The following is a 17,500-nucleotide window of genomic DNA, read 5'->3' as shown; positions in this document are numbered from 1 at the left end:
CTTTCCAAAACAAGTAAAATTTGCTAACCTTAATGAACCCAAAAATACCTTATAATAAGTATATTCTCACTAATAAGTGCACTTTTCTTGGTAGAAAAAAAAAGAGACCTTTTTGCTCAATATGTTGAAAAATATTCTTAAATTAAGTAAATGCTAGTGCCATTATCTTGACATAATGATATGCGCTCGGCATTACATTTCTTGAAACCAGCAAACTTATACTAAAAACTAGTTTGTTCTTAATGGAAAGGCAACAACATCTTGTTACTCTCGGGGTCTACTACCCGCTCAGGCAAATCATATTGTCTAAAAATGCATTTTTCCATCGATAACATGACATCATCGCGTCAAGTGCGTGCTCTTTCAGTCAATTAGTGCGCATATATACAGCCCGGCCCCCGGCCCAAATTTTTTTAATTGTAATTTTGAGGAATTTATCTGAATGTGCATGAACTATTTCTCTTTAAAATTGTTTGAGATGTTAAATGTTTAAATATTAACTGTCAGTTTACTGTACTGTGCCAACTGTACTACTATATTGAGTACGTATTTTCTATTGTTTCATTGAAAATACTTGTGAGTGTTGATGACACAGCTTTGCAACAGTTGATATTCTAGTTTCAAGCATGTTTTACTCAATATAGGTCAGTGGTTCTCAAACTTTTTTTGTCATCCCCCACTTTGGACAAGGGGGAGTTTTCAAGCCCCACCTGCCCCCATCGCCCCAATAGAACGCTAATGCCAAGCTTAACATTTTCAAATTTATTGAACATCAAGTAACATCAAGTTGTATACATTCAAACTCAATAACATAAAATAACATCAAGTTCAATAATAAATAAAATAACTGTGCAGCTGTGGTATAACTTGCATCAAGTTCAATAATAAATAAAATAACTTGCACCAAGTTCAATAATAAATAAAACAAAAGTGTTATAACTTGCATCAAGTTCAATAATAAATCAAAAAAAGTGTTATAACTTGCATCAAGTTCAATAATAAATCAAAAAAAGTGTTATAACTTGCATCAAGTTCAATAATAAATCAAATAAAAGTGTTATAACTTGCATCAAGTTCAATAATAAATCAAATAACTTGCATCAAGTTCAATAATAAATCAAAAAAAGTGTTATAACTTGCATCAAGTTCAATAATAAATCAAATAAAAGTGTTATAACTTGCATCAAGTTCAATAATAAATCAAATAACTTGCATCAAGTTCAATAATAAATCAAATAAAAGTGCCACTTTGCAATCTTTGCAAAAAAAAAAGGAGGAGCTATGCATTTGGCAAGACAGGGCAAGTGAACATGAGTTTTACAGTACTCCAGCATTAGTGACTGCAATGAGCCTATTTGAGCCCCCATTAGTTACTGTTGCTATGTCTGTCAAACTTTCGCTCCTACCTAGAAATTTAAAGCCTAAAGGAAAAATAAGTAATTTACATTTATTTATAAAGCGGATTTCACAGACAGAATCACAAAGTGATTTACAGTGTGTATAGAAAATGAAAGCATAGTAAAAAAAAAAAAAATCTAAGAATATAAAAAAACAAAAAAACAAATTTTAAGTGAAATTTCCTCCAGTTCCTCACGCCCCACCTGTCATGTCTCTATTCCCCACCAGTGGGGCGCGCCCCACACTTTGAGGAACGCTGATATAAGTCATCAAATCTCAGCAACAAGCTGTAATATCTTACTGGGATAATTTAGGACCAAAACCCTTAAAACAAGTAAAACACTCTAACATAAAACCTGCTTAGTGAGAAGAATTATCTTATCAGACAGAAAATAAGCAAATATCACCCTTATTTGAGATATTTCATCTTACTTAGATTTCAGTTTTTGCAGTGTAGGTCAATCATTCATAACAACACCGACTTTGATTCGTCATTATTCTTTGAGCAATGACAGTTTAAAAAAAAAAAACACACTAGAGGTCTCGGGATCCAAAAGGGTCCCACTCATAATTGTGTTAGGAATAAGTCATGTAGTAGAATTTCTGACCTTTGAACTATATTTCATGTCTGTCAAGAATGTACGCTCATTTAATTTCTCTTCTATTCTGTGCCATTGAATGGACCGGGTGTGGGACAAAAGTGAATATTAAGTCGTGCCAACCTGTCTACAGAATGTTTTCATTGTCTAAGTATGATTAAGGGATCCAAGGATGTTGCAAAAACAAACATGTCGAAGACCACAAGAGTGACGCACGAGGAAAAAACAGAGTGACGCACGAAGAGACAGATAAAAATGGCAGGAGACCGGGACTCGAGAGAGATTGCTTTTTGTGAGTCCTCCGGAGGACGTTTGTGTGTCTGCATGGACAGCTCAATCTGACTTGATTATGGGTAAATAAACTTTTTGTACTAAATTCACTTTTGTTGCTGTTTAAGCTTCGGACAATCCACTACACAAATACGTTATTTTTTCCTTTTACTTTCGATGCTTGAATCTTCTCATTACAGTACACCCGTTTTATTCCGCTTATTTTTTTTAGTACAATGTGCCACGGGCCGCACTTTGGACACCTTTAGGGTGAATGATTAAGAGATATTTCATCTTACTTAGATTTCAATTTTTGCAGTGTAGGTCAATCATTCATAACAACACCGACTTTGATTCGTCATTATTCTTTGAGCAATGACAGTTTAAAAAAAAAAACACACTAGAGGTCTCGGGATCCAAAAGGGTCCCACTCATAATTGTGTTAGGAATAAGTCATGTAGTAGAATTTCTGACCTTTGAACTATATTTCATGTGTGTCAAGAATGTACACTCATTTAATTTCTCTTCTATTCTGTGCCATTGAATGGACCGGGTGTGGGACAAAAGTGAATATTAAGTCGTGCCAACCTGTCTACAGAATGTTTTCATTGTCTAAGTATGATTAAGGGATCCAAGGATGTTGCAAAAACAAACATGTCGAAGACCACAAGAGTGACGCACGAGAAAAAACAGAGTGACGCACGAAGAGACAGATAAAAATGGCAGGAGACCGGGACTTGAGAGAGAGATTGCTTTTTGTGAGTCCTCCGGAGGACGTTTGTGTGTCTGCATGGACAGCTCAATCTGACTTGATTATGGGTAAATCAACTTTTTGTACTAAATTCACTTTTGTTGCTGTTTAAGCTTCGGACAATCCACTACACAAATACGTTATTTTTTCCTTTTACTTTCGATGCTTGAATCTTCTCGTTACAGTACACCCGTTTTATTCCGCTTATTTTTTTTAGTACAATGTGCCACGGGCCGCACTTTGGACACCTTTAGGGTGAATGATTAAGAGATATTTCATCTTACTTAGATTTCAGTTTTTGCAGTGTAGGTCAATCATTCATAACAACACCGACTTTGATTCGTCATTATTCTTTGAGCAATGACAGTTTAAAAAAAAAAACACACTAGAGGTCTCGGGATCCAAAAGGGTCCCACTCATAATTGTGTTAGGAATAAGTCATGTAGTAGAATTTCTGACCTTTGAACTATATTTCATGTGTGTCAAGAATGAACACTCATTTAATTTCTCTTCTATTCTGTGCCATTGAATGGACCGGGTGTGGGACAAAAGTGAATATTAAGTCGTGCCGACCTGTCTACAGAATGTTTTGATTGTCTAAGTATGATTAAGGGATCCAAGGATGTTGCAAAAACAAACATGTCGAAGACCACAAGAGTGACGCACGAGGAAAAAACAGAGTGACGCACGAAGAGACAGATAAAAATGGCAGGAGACCGGGACTCGAGAGAGATTGCTTTTTGTGAGTCCTCCGGAGGACGTTTGTGTGTCTGCATGGACAGCTCAATCTGACTTGATTATGGGTAAATAAACTTTTTGTACTAAATTCACTTTTGTTGCTGTTTAAGCTTCGGACAATCCACTACACAAATACGTTATTATTTTTTCCTTTTACTTTCGATGCTTGAATCTTCTCATTACAGTACACCCGTTTTATTCCGCTTATTTTTTTTAGTACAATGTGCCACGGGCCGCACTTTGGACACCTTTAGGGTGCATGATTAAGAGATATTTCATCTTACTTAGATTTCAGTTTTTGCAGTGTAGGTCAATCATTCATAACAACACCGACTTTGATTCGTCATTATTCTTTGAGCAATGACAGTTTAAAAAAACAAAACACACTAGAGGTCTCGGGATCCAAAAGGGTCCCACTCATAATTGTGTTAGGAATAAGTCATGTAGTAGAATTTCTGACCTTTGAACTATATTTCATGTCTGTCAAGAATGTACGCTCATTTAATTTCTCTTCTATTCTGTGCCATTGAATGGACCGGGTGTGGGACAAAAGTGAATATTAAGTCGTGCCGACCTGTCTACAGAATGTTTTGATTGTCTAAGTATGATTAAGGGATCCAAGGATGTTGCAAAAACAAACATGTCGAAAACAAAACAACTTTATTAGGAAAAGAAACTAAGAAAAGAAAAAAATAATAATAAAGAAACACCAAGGGCAGGGTCAGTTTGGAAAGGCTAATGTGAAGAGGTGAGTTTTTAGGGTGGTTTTGAAGGTAGGGAGGGAGGGGGCTTCTCTGATGTGCCTGGGGAGAGCGTTCCAGAGAGAGGGGGCAGCCACGGAGAAGGCCCTGTCGCCCCAGGTTCGGCGCCTGGTCTTGGGGACCTCCAGGAGGCCAGCATCACTAGACCTGAGAATGTACACTCATTTAATTTGTCTTCTATTCTGTGCCATTGAATGGACCGGGTGTGGGACAAAAGTGAATATTAAGTCGTGCCAACCTGTCTACAGAATGTTTTGATTGTCTAAGTATGATTAAGGGATCCAAGGATGTTGCGAAAACAAACATGTCGAAGACCACAAGAGTGACGCAAGAGGAAAAACAGAGTGACGCACGAAGAGACAGATAAAAATGGCAGGAGACCGGGACTCGAGAGAGAGATTGCTTTTTGTGAGTCCTCCGGAGGACGATTGTGTGTCTGCATGGACAGCTCAATCTGACTTGATTATGGGTAAATAAACTTTTTGTACTAAATTCACTTTTGTTGCTATTTAAGCTTTGGACAATCCACTACACAAAAAGGTTTTCCTTTTACTTTCGATGTTTGAATCTTCTCATTACAGTACACCCGTTTTATTCCGCTTATTTTTTTTAGTACAATGTGCCGCGGGCCGCACTTTGGACACCTTTTAGGATGAATGATTAAGTTGGACACACCGGCAATGTAAAAAAGAGCCAATGCATGTTTGGATTATTGATTCATGTTTGTTGTCGTAAATGTTTCATCGTGGGTTGATTGTGCGGAGTATGAATCTATAATAGCTATATGTGCTTGAATAAGTCGGGGTGTTTGAAAGCTCCTGCTCCATGGCTGGATGCAGTTCTTGCACTCTCGCTGAGGCTTTTCATGTGTTGTATTTATTAGGCATTCCTGCGCGAGCATGTCATTTTGTTGTGGCTGATTAATACAACATTGGCGAGGCCGCGCCGCAGCGTGCGGTCGTTCCAGAAAAAGAGAGAGAGATGTTGTTTCCACGGAGCCTTGGAAAAGGGCTCTCCTCTGGAACTGTGCGCTGGGGAGGGGGAGGGGGAGGGGGAGGAGGAGGGGAGGAGTAGTACTGTGTTGGCGCTCCAGTGTAGAGGAGCTCCTCGTTTGTCCTCAAGTGACGCGACATGCTGGGTTTTTTTTTCCCTGGGAAGACCACAAGACTGCACGTCCAAGTCGGACACATGTCCTCGTCACGTTGCTACATCTGCCGGGGGGGCAAAGGCCGCCGCAAACACACGTGCGCGTTTTTCTGCTGCTTGACCCGCATCCCTGCGGACCTTGTTACCACACGCCGACAAATGAACACCTATTCCCTGGAAAAAGGTGCTGCCAGTGTGGAAACACGTCGAACGTGTACGTAACCTTCCGCGCACTGAAAGTGCAGAATGTTTTCAGCAGATGGCGACCGCAAAAGAGGAAAGCTTTCGTCACCTGAGCAACGATGTAGTAAGACTTAGCCATGCTGCTGTCGGCGTTAAAATATGAGGAGAGAGAAGTTTTTCCATGTCTGTTACGCCTCATCAACAAGCTTCCATGTGTTGCCTCCAGTTTTTACACTCTTCAACTAAGAAGGAGAACTTTGGCAGCACCAGTTCACTCTTAAGCAGTACCAGTTCACTCTTAAGCAGTACCAGTTCACTCTCAGGCAGTACCAGTTCACTCTTTGGCAGTACCAGTTCACTCTTTGGCAGTACCAGTTCACTCTTTGACAGTACCAGTTCACTCTTTGGCAGTACCAGTTCACTCTTTGGCAGTACCAGTTCACTCTTTGACAGTACCAGTTCACTCTTTGGCAGTACCAGTTCACTCTTTGACTACCAGTTCACTCTTTGGCAGTACCAGTTCACTCTCAGGCAGTACCAGTTCACTCAAGCAGTACCAGTTCACTCTTTGGCAGTACAAGTTCACTCTCAGGCAGTACCAGTTCACTCTTAATCAGTACTAGTTCACTCTTAAGCAGTACCAGTTCACTCTTTGGCAGTACCAGTTCACTCTCAAGCAGTACCACTTCACTCTTTGGCAGTACAAGTTAACTATTTTGCAGTACAAGTTAACTATTTTGCAGTACAAGTTAACTCTTTTGCAGTACCAGTTAACTATTTTGCAGTACCAGTTCACTCTTTGACAGTACTAGTTCACTCTTTGGCAGTACCAGTTCACTCTTTGGCAGTACCAGTTCACTCTTTGGCAGTACTAGTTCACTCTTAAGCAGTACCAGTTCACTCTTTGACAGTACCAGTTCACTCTTTGGCAGTACCAGTTCACTCTTTGGCAGTACCAGTTCACTCTCAAGCAGTACCAGTTCACTCTTTGGCAGTACCACTTCACTCTTTGGCAGTACCACTTCACTCTTTGGCAGTACAAGTTAACTATTTTGCAGTACCAGTTAACTCTTTGACAGTACCAGTTCACTCTTTGACAGTACTAGTTCACTCTTTGGCAGTACCAGTTCATTCTTTGGCAGTACCAGTTCACTCTTAATCGGTACCAGTTCACTCTTTGGCAGTACCAGTTCACTCTCAGGCAGTACCAGTTCACTCTCAGGCAGTACCAGTTCACTCAAGCAGTACCAGTTCACTCTTTGGCAGTACCAGTTCACTCTTTGGCAGTGCCAGTTAACTCTTTGGCAGTGCCAGTTAACTCTTTGGCAGTGCCAGTTAACTCTTTGGCAGTACCAGTTCACTCTTTGGCAGTACCAGTTCACTCTTAGGCAGTGCCAGTTCACTCTTTGACAGTACCAGTTCACTCTTTGACAGTACCAGTTCACTCTTTGGCAGTACCAGTTCACTCTTTGGCAGTACCAGTTCACTCTTAATCGGTACCAGTTCACTCTTTGGCAGTACCAGTTCACTCTTAATCGGTACCAGTTCACTCTTTGGCAGTACCAGTTCACTCTTTGGCAGTACCAGTTCACTCTTTGGCAGTACCAGTTCATTTTTTGGCAGTACCAGTTCACTCTTAAGCAGTACCAGTTCACTCTTAAGCAGTACCGGTTCACTCTTAAGCAGTACCAGTTCACTCTTAGGCAGTACCAGTTCACTCTTTGGCAGTACCAGTTCACTCATAGGCAGTACCAGTTCACTCTTTGGCAGTACTAGTTCATTCTTTTGCAGTACTAGTTCACTCTTTGACATTACCAGTTAACTCTTAATCAGTACCAGTTCACTCTTTGGCAGTACCAGTTCACTCTTTGGCAATACTAGTTCATTCTTTCGCAGTACTAGTTCACTCTTTGACATTACCAGTTAACTCTTAATCAGTACCAGTTCACTCTTTGGCAGTACCAGTTCACTCTTAAGCAGTACCAGTTCACTCTTTGGCAGTACCAGTTCACTCTTAGGCAGTACCAGTTCACTCTGTGGCAGTACCAGTTTAAAAACAATTGCCCTGCAATATTTAAAGCACAATGTTGGGAGTGACAAATGTAATAAGTGATTGTGAAAAATGTAGACTTAAAATAAAAAGATTCTGTTAAACCTCGAATGGTAAAACGGGCTAGCCAGTGGTCTTACTGTTATATTTTTTGGTTTAAAAAAAAAGAAAAAATAAGTACAGTATTTTCCGGATTTAGAGCCACACCCACAAAATTTCAGAAGAAAAATTATTTTCCATATTTACAGTAAATATATACGTTGTGAAATGAGTTTTTTATACAGAAATATTTTATAAATGTTTATTTACATACCTTAATTGTTTCCAAACAGTGTCTGTAACACGGCAGTAAAATGGCTGATCAAACAAAACAGAAATATTTTGTAAATGTTTACTTACATACCTTAACTGTCTGTAAAACAGCTGATCAAACAAAACAGAAGTCATCGTCATGGACCCACTAGCTGCGGAAGCTAGCTCTCCAATCAGCTAAACAGACTTTAGCTCCATGATGAGGTTTTGGTGTATTTACAAAACTGAAACAATACAAAAAGAATGCCATTGTAAGTTAATAATACTAACACATACACTCGTAAACGTGTTAACATATTAGCTAATGCTAACGACGCTAGCTTGATCCCTTTACGATAGCATGTACAAATATGCATGAAAACACTCCTACAGACATCACACACGGGACGGTTTAGTAAGTAAGATTTGTTTTAGTTATATTGTAAAACTTACAAACATTGCTTGGAGCGATGAATGAAAAATCCATACGAGTACACACGCTATGGACGGCTAGAAGATGGAACGGCACTTCTGCTTCCGGTTGAAAGCTTTAATTATCAGGACACACTTGTCGGCATTCACCCAGCTGCACCTGCAGTGAACAAACTAGTCCAGAAGATGGCACAATAGCACAAACAATAACACCATTTATGTGCCTTTGCATGTGTTTAGTGAAAACCATTGGCTTTACAGCCGTCAGCGAAGAAAAATACATACAATTGCCACACTTTTTCATAAGCCGCAGGGTGCAAAGCATAGAAAAAAAGTAGTAATTGTGGAAAATAAAGTTAAAATAAAAAATGTATTATTTTAAACCACTAATGGTATAATAAGGTAGCTGGTGGTTTGAAAAAGTTTAACTAATTCAATATGTTCTGTGAGGTAAAAACAAAACACTAAAGTCTTCACTTAATGATGGAATAATGCTGGGGGTGTAACGGTACACAACAATTTTGGTTCGGTACGTACCTCGGTTTAGAGGTCACGGTTTTCACGATTTTCAGTACAGTAAGAAAACAACAAAATATACATTTTTGGGTTATTTATTTACCAAATTTGCAAAATCTTACACCAAAAATATTTTTCTTAGTGGAATATTTGATGTGAAGTAATCGGAACCTTGCGTAGGTCAATAATTCATAGTAACATTGATTTTGATTCAATATTATGTTTTGAGCAATGACAGTTTGAAAGAAAAACAAACAGCTTTGTTTTATTAGTCAACATTGCAACTTTTTCTAAATTACATTTAACCTTTTTTATTTCACTTTTGTTATGTTTTTGCTTATTTTAATAGTATTTTTAGAATGTGCCGTGGGCCTTTAAAACATTAGCTGTGGGCCGCAAATGGCCTCCGGGGCACACTTTTGACACCCCTGCTATAGATAAAAAAAAATTAAATGTGATAAATATATGGATAAAAAGCAGAGCCTGGCGACGCATGCGCGTTTATCATAACTCTCTCGCTTTTTCTGTCTCTGCCCAACCCTCACCAATGCTGCTGCGCGCACAATTTGTTTTGTTTTTAACCCCTTCTTAACCCTGAACGTACATTGAAAATACACGCAACCCCAACTCAAAATGCCGGACATTTGAGGCATTTAAGAAACTCCGCCCTGACAGCTCCGCAAAAGAGACGTATGGTCAGTCTATCGTAGCCCGTTAGCTGCTAGCATGCCGTGTGTTGTGCCTCGGTGTGCATTTTAATATGTCCATGTGGAACATACTTGCCAACCTTGAGACCTCCAATACCGGAGGGTGGGGGGGGCGTGGTTGGGGGCGTGGTTAAGAGGGGAATATATGTAAGCTAGAATTCACCAACTGAAGTATTTCATATATATATATATATATATATATAAGTATACGTATGAAATACTTGACTTTCAGTGAATTCTAGCTATATTTATATATATATATATATATATATATATTTTATTTTTTATTTTATTATACATATAAATAAAAGAAATACTTTAATTTCAGTGTTCTGGAGGCTATCCAGTAGATGGCAGTATTGTCCTGTTTAAGAGTGTCACAACATTGCTGTTTACGGCAGAAGAACTGCTTTACGGTAGACTAAACGTGACTGCTGTTGTTGTGTGTTGTTACCGCGCTGGGAGGACGTTAATGAAACTGCCTAACAATAAACCCACATAAGAAACCAAGAACTCGCCCTCGATCATTCTACAGTTATGACGTCATTGGGCAGGCAAGCTGTTTATATTGTGGGAAAGCGGACGTGAGAACAGGCCGTCCCCACTCAGGTCCGCATTGAGCTGGAGGGGGCGTGGCCTCCAGCTCCGGCTGAATACCGGGAGTTTGTCGGGAGAAAATTTCTGCCCGGAGGTTATCGGGAGAGGCGCTGAATACCGGGAGTCTCCCGCTAAAAACGGGAGGGTTGGCAAGTATGATGTGGAAACTCGTTCGGTACACCTCCGAACCGAAATCAAAACCCCCGTACCGAAACGGTTCAATACAAAAATACACGTACCGTTACACAACAAAGTAATGCTAAAACAATTAGCATCTGATTTGTACAGCATTTTAATGTTCAAGCATGTACTAAATAGAGGAAAAACACGCACTCCAAAAAACTTAATAAAACAAAAATAATGAGGTGCACGGCAAAAAGTGTACTTTAAAGAGGCCAGCAACACTCATGTCATTCTAATCATTTTAATTAGGGATGTCCGATAATGGCTTTTTGCCGATATCCGATATTCCGATATTGTCCAACTCTTTAATTACCGATACCGATATCAACCGATACCGATACTGATATATACAGTTGTGGAATTAACACATTATTATGCCTAATTTGGACAACCAGGTATGGTGAAGATAAGGTCCTTTTTTTTTTTTAAATTAATAAAATAAAATAAGATAAATAAATTAAAAACATTTTCTTGAATAAAAAAGAAAGTAAAACAATATAAAATCAGTTACATAGAAACTAGTAATTAATGAAAATGAGTAAAATTAACTGTTAAAGGTTAGTACTATTAGTGGAGCAGCAGCACGCACATTCATGTGTGCTTACGGACTGTATCCCTTGCAGACTGTATTGATATATATTGATATATAATGTAGGAACCAGAATATTAATAACAGAAGGAAACAACCCTTTTGTGTGAATGAGTGTAAATGGGGGAGGGAGGTTTTTTGGGTTGGTGCACTAATTGTAAGTGTATCTTGTGTTTTTTATGTTGATTTAATTAAAAAAAAAAACGATACCGATAATAAAAAAAACGATACCGATAATTTCCGATATTACATTTTAAAGCATTTATCGGCCGATATTATCGGACATCTCTAATTTTAAAATAACTGCGCAGGCGCTACCAAACACAGACCGGTTTTCGACAATGTCCTTGTTAGTGTGCATGTGAAATGTAACAAAGTTGTAAAACATTTGATAGCCGGTGACGACATATTCATTTTAGGATTGTGAGTCGGCTTTTTCGGAGTCACAAAACAGTCCGCGTCGATTCGCACTGAGCAGAAATCAAAGTTGTTGTTTTTCTGTGCGACCTTAAAGGCCTACTGAAAGCCACTACTACCGACCACGCAGTCTGATAGTTTATATATCAATGATGAAATCTTAACATTGAAACACATGCCAATACGGCCGGGTTAACGTATAAAGTGCAATTTTAAAATTCCAGCCACACTTCCGGTTGAAAATCTCCTTTGGATATGATTTATGCGCGTGACGTCATAAAATGCGCGGAAGTGTTTGGGCCCTATTGGACACAATACACAAAGCTCTGTTTTCTTCGACAAAATTCCACAGTATTCTGGACATCTGCGTTGGTGAATCTTTTGCAATTTGTTTAATGAACAATGGAGGCTGCAAAGAAGAACGTTGTAGGTGGGATCGATCGGTGTCTTAGCGGCTAAGTACAATACTTACAGCAACACAACAAGGACTACTTACCCTGATAGAAGACGCCTAGCCGATGCTTGCCGCCAAACCCACGGATGAAGTCCTTCGTCGCGCCGTTGATTGCTGGAACGCAGGTGAGCACGGCTGTTGATGGGAAGATGAGGGCTGGCTGGCGTAGGTGGAGCGCTAATGTTTTATCATAGTTCTGTGAGTTCCGGCTGCTAAGTTGCTAAATTAGCCTTAGCGTCGTTAGCAACAGCATTGTTAAGCCTTACCAGGCTGAGAATTTTTAACCGTGTAGTTACATGTACATGGTTTAATAGTATTTTTGCTCTTCTGTCTATCCTTCCAGTCAGGGGTTTATTTATTTTGTTTCTATCTTCATTTGAGAACGATGCTAGCACGTTAGCTCAGTAGCTAAGTGTGTCACCGATGTATTGTCTTGGAGATAAAAGTCACTTTAAATGTCCATTTCGCGTGCTCGACTCTCATTTTCAAGAGGATATAGTATCCGAGGTGGTTTAAAATACAAATCCGTGATACACAATAGAAAAAGGAGAGAGTGTGGAATCCAATGAACCAGCTTGTACCTAAGTTACGGTCAGAGCGAAAAAAGATACGTCCATCACTGCCTCTCAAGTCCTTCACTGTAACGTTCCTCATCTACGAATCTTTCATCCTCGCTCAAATTAATGGGGTAATCGTCGCTTTCTCGGTCCGAATCTCTCTCGCTCCATTGTAAACAACGGGGAATTGTGAGGAATACTAGCTCCTGTGACGTCACGCTACTTCCGGTACAGGCAAGGCTTTTTTTTATCAGCGAGCAAAAGTTGCGAACTTTATCGTCGATTATCTCTACTAAATCCTTTCAGCAAAAATATGGCAATATCGCGAAATGATCAAGTATGACACATAGAATGGATCTGCTATTCCCGTTTAAATAAAAAAAAAATCATTTCAGTAGGCCTTTAATGCACTTCACCCTTCAATGGTCGTATTTCTACTCTCGTTTTTCCGTGCTTCAGTTTGCTGCGAGCCTCCACCGGCTCCGGCTGCCTTTTTAAACATGGACTCACGTTACCAAATATGGCTCTGGGGCGATGTCATGTCATATATGTGTATATTTTTCCCCGAGTTATGTAATGCGGCGAATGAAATAAGGTACGTTTTGGTCCGGATGACACATTTCTTGTAACGCTTGAAGGCGTACGACGACTCAGCGCTGACCCCCCCGACTGTGATTTAGAAGCCGAAAGTGGAAGACGTGGGTCCTATCGCGTTTTATGACTGCTGGTCTTGTGTTGCGGCATCCGTCATAAAAATTAATTGCTTTACAACACTCGCTGTCCCCGCTGTCGTCGAACGGCGCCTGATTTACCTCTTCCTCCCCCACCGCAGCTTTCCTCGCGTGCGTCTGGAGGCGCCGGCTCCCGACCCGGCGTTCCTCGGAGGTGTCTCGGCCAGGTGACGGCCTGTGATTGCCGGTGGCTGCTTAGTGGCGGTGTTGACTCTCATTTGACACTCGATTGGCTCAAATGACACCATTACCATGTCTGCATGGCTAATGGCTTCCCTCGGGGCGGCCTCGGCCAAAGAGGAGGGGGGGGAACATGCGTTCGGCGTGTCGGCTGGAGGTGAGAACACACATGAACCAGACCCGGCAGCCAAATCGACCCTGACACCTCTTAAGAGGCTCTCAGCATCAGTGGCAGTCCAGCGCAATTACCTCGCGGGTAATGACATAAGCAGCCAGTTCCTTCCGGCCTGGCTCTCGCCGAGCCCGGCACGCTGGCCTCGGACCAGTTGTCCCTGCAGCGCTCTGGGCCAGGCTGGCAACACAGCTGCTGCCATCTGATCTCCAGGCTTGGCTTTCGCTCCAAATTGAATGTGATGCGTCTCAGCGAGCTGTCGAGATAACCGGCTTCCTCGCGCTGCCCCGGAGAGGATTTCCCGTGAAAGCTTCAGGTCCTGATGATTAGTGCGGATAACTTTGAAGACTCCCAAGCAAAGGACATTTGATCGCCTGAGAGATTTAGGTGATAACTCTGAGATCCACGAGGGTTTTGGTCATGAAAGCAACTGGTTTCTTCTAAGACTGGTACTGCGGTTTATTTCAGTGTTTTAATACTTTGCAGGAATTACTGTAAATTCCAAACTATAAGCCGCTACTTTTTTCCTACACTTATAAAACGGTGCGGCGAATTCATGGATTTTTCTCCGCTGACGACAATAATGCAAATAGTTTTAAAAAAAAAACACCAAGCAAATACACTGAATAGGTGTGTTATTGTTTGTGCTATGGCACCATCTTCTGGACAAGTCTTCTTGTTTCATGTGCTGCAGTGTCCTTCCATTTAGTACAGTATTTTCCGGATATAGAGCGTACCAGTATATAAGCCACACCCACAAAATTTCAGAATAATTTTTTTTCCCCCATATATTAGCCGCAGAAATATACGTTGTGAAATGAGTTATTTATACAGAAATATTTCATAAATGTTTATTTACATACCTTAATTGTTTCCAAACAGTGTCTGTAACATGGCAGTAAAACAGCTGATCAAACAAAACAGAAGTCATCGTCATGGACCCACTAGCTGCGGAAGCTAGCTCTCCAATCAGTGAAAACCGTTGGCTTGTCAACCGGAAGTAGAAGTGCCATTCCGTCTTCTAGTCGTCCATAGCTGTTCTACTCGTATGGATTCTTAATTCATCACTCCAAGCAACGTTTGTACAGTGTTTCCCATAAACTGCCAAGATACCTGTGGTGGTGGGGGCGTGGCTATGGGCGTGGTCACCATTACATCATCAAGTAATTTGCATAATTTACTACAATGATATGATTTTCTCTAAAAAGGCTCAAAAAATGTATACTTACTAATTAATAATAACAGTTTTGTTTTAAACGTCCATCCATCCATCCATCCATTTTACAATATAATTACAACACTTTATATACATATTTATATACAGATTTGAACAATAAGTTATTCACTGAAATATATTTATTATTTGTGGTTCTTACAAAAAATATATCTTATAAAATATAAAAGCTAAAATGTCTCTTAAAGCTCTGCCCCTTTAATTAGTGCATACTAAATAATTTAACTTTAGCCTACTACTACAACCATATTATTTACCAGCAACATAAAGTGAAACAGAGGCAGAGGTGTCCTGCCACAGTCAGTAACAAATAAACAGAAAACAGTAGTGGTCAAATACAAATAAGGCAACAAGAGAAGTATCCTACACTTCTCTTTTGTAAAGTAAATCTGAACAGCCGATATGGGCATCTACATCAACTATATGATTTGCCTGAGAAGCTGGACAGGCCAAAATAAAAAAAATTATTTGTGGCGGACGTAATTCTTTCGTGGCGGGCCGCCACAAATAAATGAATGTGTGGGAAACACTGTTGTAAGTTTTGCAATATAACTAGGACTGCAACTAGCAACTAATTTGATAATCGATTAATCTGTTGATTATTACTTTGATTAATCGATTAATAATCAGATAAAAGAGACAAACTACATGTCTATCCTTTCCAGTATTTTATTGGAAAAAAACATGCATACTGGCACCATACTTATTTTGATTATTGTTTCTCGGCTGTTTGTAAATGTTGCCGTTAATAAATGAACGGTTTATAAAAAAAACAACAGTTTTTTAAAAAGTAGCCTCTGCGCATGCGCATAGCACAGATCCAACGAATCGATGACCAAATTAATCGCCAACTATTTTTTTAATCGATTTAATCGATTGGTTGTTGCAGCCCTAAATATAACTAAATCAATCCTTTCTTACTAAACCGTCCCGTGTAGGAGTGTTTTCATGCATATTTGTATGTGCTATTGAAATCGAGCTAGCGTCGTTAGCCTGAACTAATTAGCTAACAGGTTTACGAGTGTCTGTGTTAGTATTATTAATTTACAATGGCATTCTTTTTATATTGTTTTAGCTTGGTAAGTTCACCAAAACGTCACCGTGGAGTTATTGAGTCGGTTTAGCTGATTAGAGAGCTAGCTTCCGCAGCTAGTGGGTCCATGACGATGACTTCTGTTTTGTTTGATCAGCCGTTTTACAGTTAAGGTATGTAAGTAAACATTTACAAAATATTTACGTATAAATAACTAATTTCACAACGTATGTATCTGCGGCTTATAGTCCGGTCTGGCTAATATATGGGAAGCATTTATCTTCCAAAATGTTGTGGGTGCACCTAGGGGTGTAACGGTACGTGTATTTGTATTAAACCGTTTCGATACGGGGGTTCCGGGTCAGTTTGGAGATGTACCGAACGAGTTTCCACACGGACATATTAAGTAGCGTTACGCACGTTGTGTAAACAATGCACACCAAGGCACAACACACGGCATGCTAGCAGCTAACGGGCTACGATAGACTGACCATACGTCCTCTTTTCACCGAACATGTCCTCTTTTGCGGAGCTGTCAGGGCGGAGTTTCTTAAATGCCTCAAATGTCCGGCATTTTGAGTTAGGGTTGTGTGTATTTTCAATGTACGTTCAGGGTTAAGAAGGGGTTAACCCACGGCACATTCTAAAAATATTATTAAAATAAACAAAAACATAACAAAATTGAAATAAAAAAGCTTAAAGGTTAGATGTAATTTAGAAAAAGTTGCAATGTTGACTAATAAAATAAAGCTGATTTTTTTTCTTTCAAACTGTCATTGCTCAAAACATAATATTGAATCAAAATCAATGTTATTATGAATTTTTGACCTATCCAAGGTTCCGATTACTTCACATCAAATATTCCACTAAGAAAAATATTTTTGGTGTAAGATTTTGCAAATCTGGTAAATAAGTAACCCAAAAATTTATATTTTGTTGTTTTCTTACTGTAGCGAAAATGAATCGAATCGTGACCTCTAAACCGAGGTACGTACCGAACCGAAATTTTTGTGTACCGTTACACCCCTAGGTGCACTCTATAATACCGAAAATACGGTACATCGATCTGTGCTCGGCAAGTTTGCGTTCCGGGAGATAGGTATCGATTCAACATCGTCTTAAAAGGAAATTGATCGATTTTATCGATTCTAGAAAAAGGAAAACTTGGTTTTAAAAACGTTTTATTAGCCTCCAAAGACCACGTGATTTTGCAATGCATTGTGGGGTCTGGGTAAACATACTTGTTGGATAAAGGCTTTGTTTACAATGTGAAGGCGACCAACAAACTGGATTAAAATGAATTACAGAATAAAAAGACCAAGGGACTGTACCTGGACAAACTACCCTATTCCAAAAGCTGGCTACCTGGAAAGCAAAGTTATCGAAAAAGATGGCGCCATAGCACAAACAATCACACCTAATCAGTGTGTTTGGTTTTAAAAAAACAAACTATTTACATTATAGCCGTCAGCAAAGAAAAATCCATAAATTAGCTGCACTGTTTTATAAGC

General features: G+C 39.6%; 1 protein-coding gene across 2 annotated transcripts in view; it reads left to right on the top strand.

Moving 5' to 3' along the window:
• Positions 1–17,500, top strand: part of wars2 (tryptophanyl tRNA synthetase 2, mitochondrial) — a 56,071-nt gene that overhangs the window by 23,385 nt on the left and 15,186 nt on the right. The gene's annotated exons all lie outside the window — the stretch shown is intronic.

The sequence above is a fragment of the Entelurus aequoreus genome, linkage group LG10 (assembly GCF_033978785.1).
Source record: "Entelurus aequoreus isolate RoL-2023_Sb linkage group LG10, RoL_Eaeq_v1.1, whole genome shotgun sequence".
NCBI lineage: Eukaryota > Metazoa > Chordata > Actinopteri > Syngnathiformes > Syngnathidae > Entelurus > Entelurus aequoreus.
The sequence above is the reverse complement of the archived record's forward strand: the minus strand, read 5'-3'. Positions and strand labels throughout refer to the sequence as shown.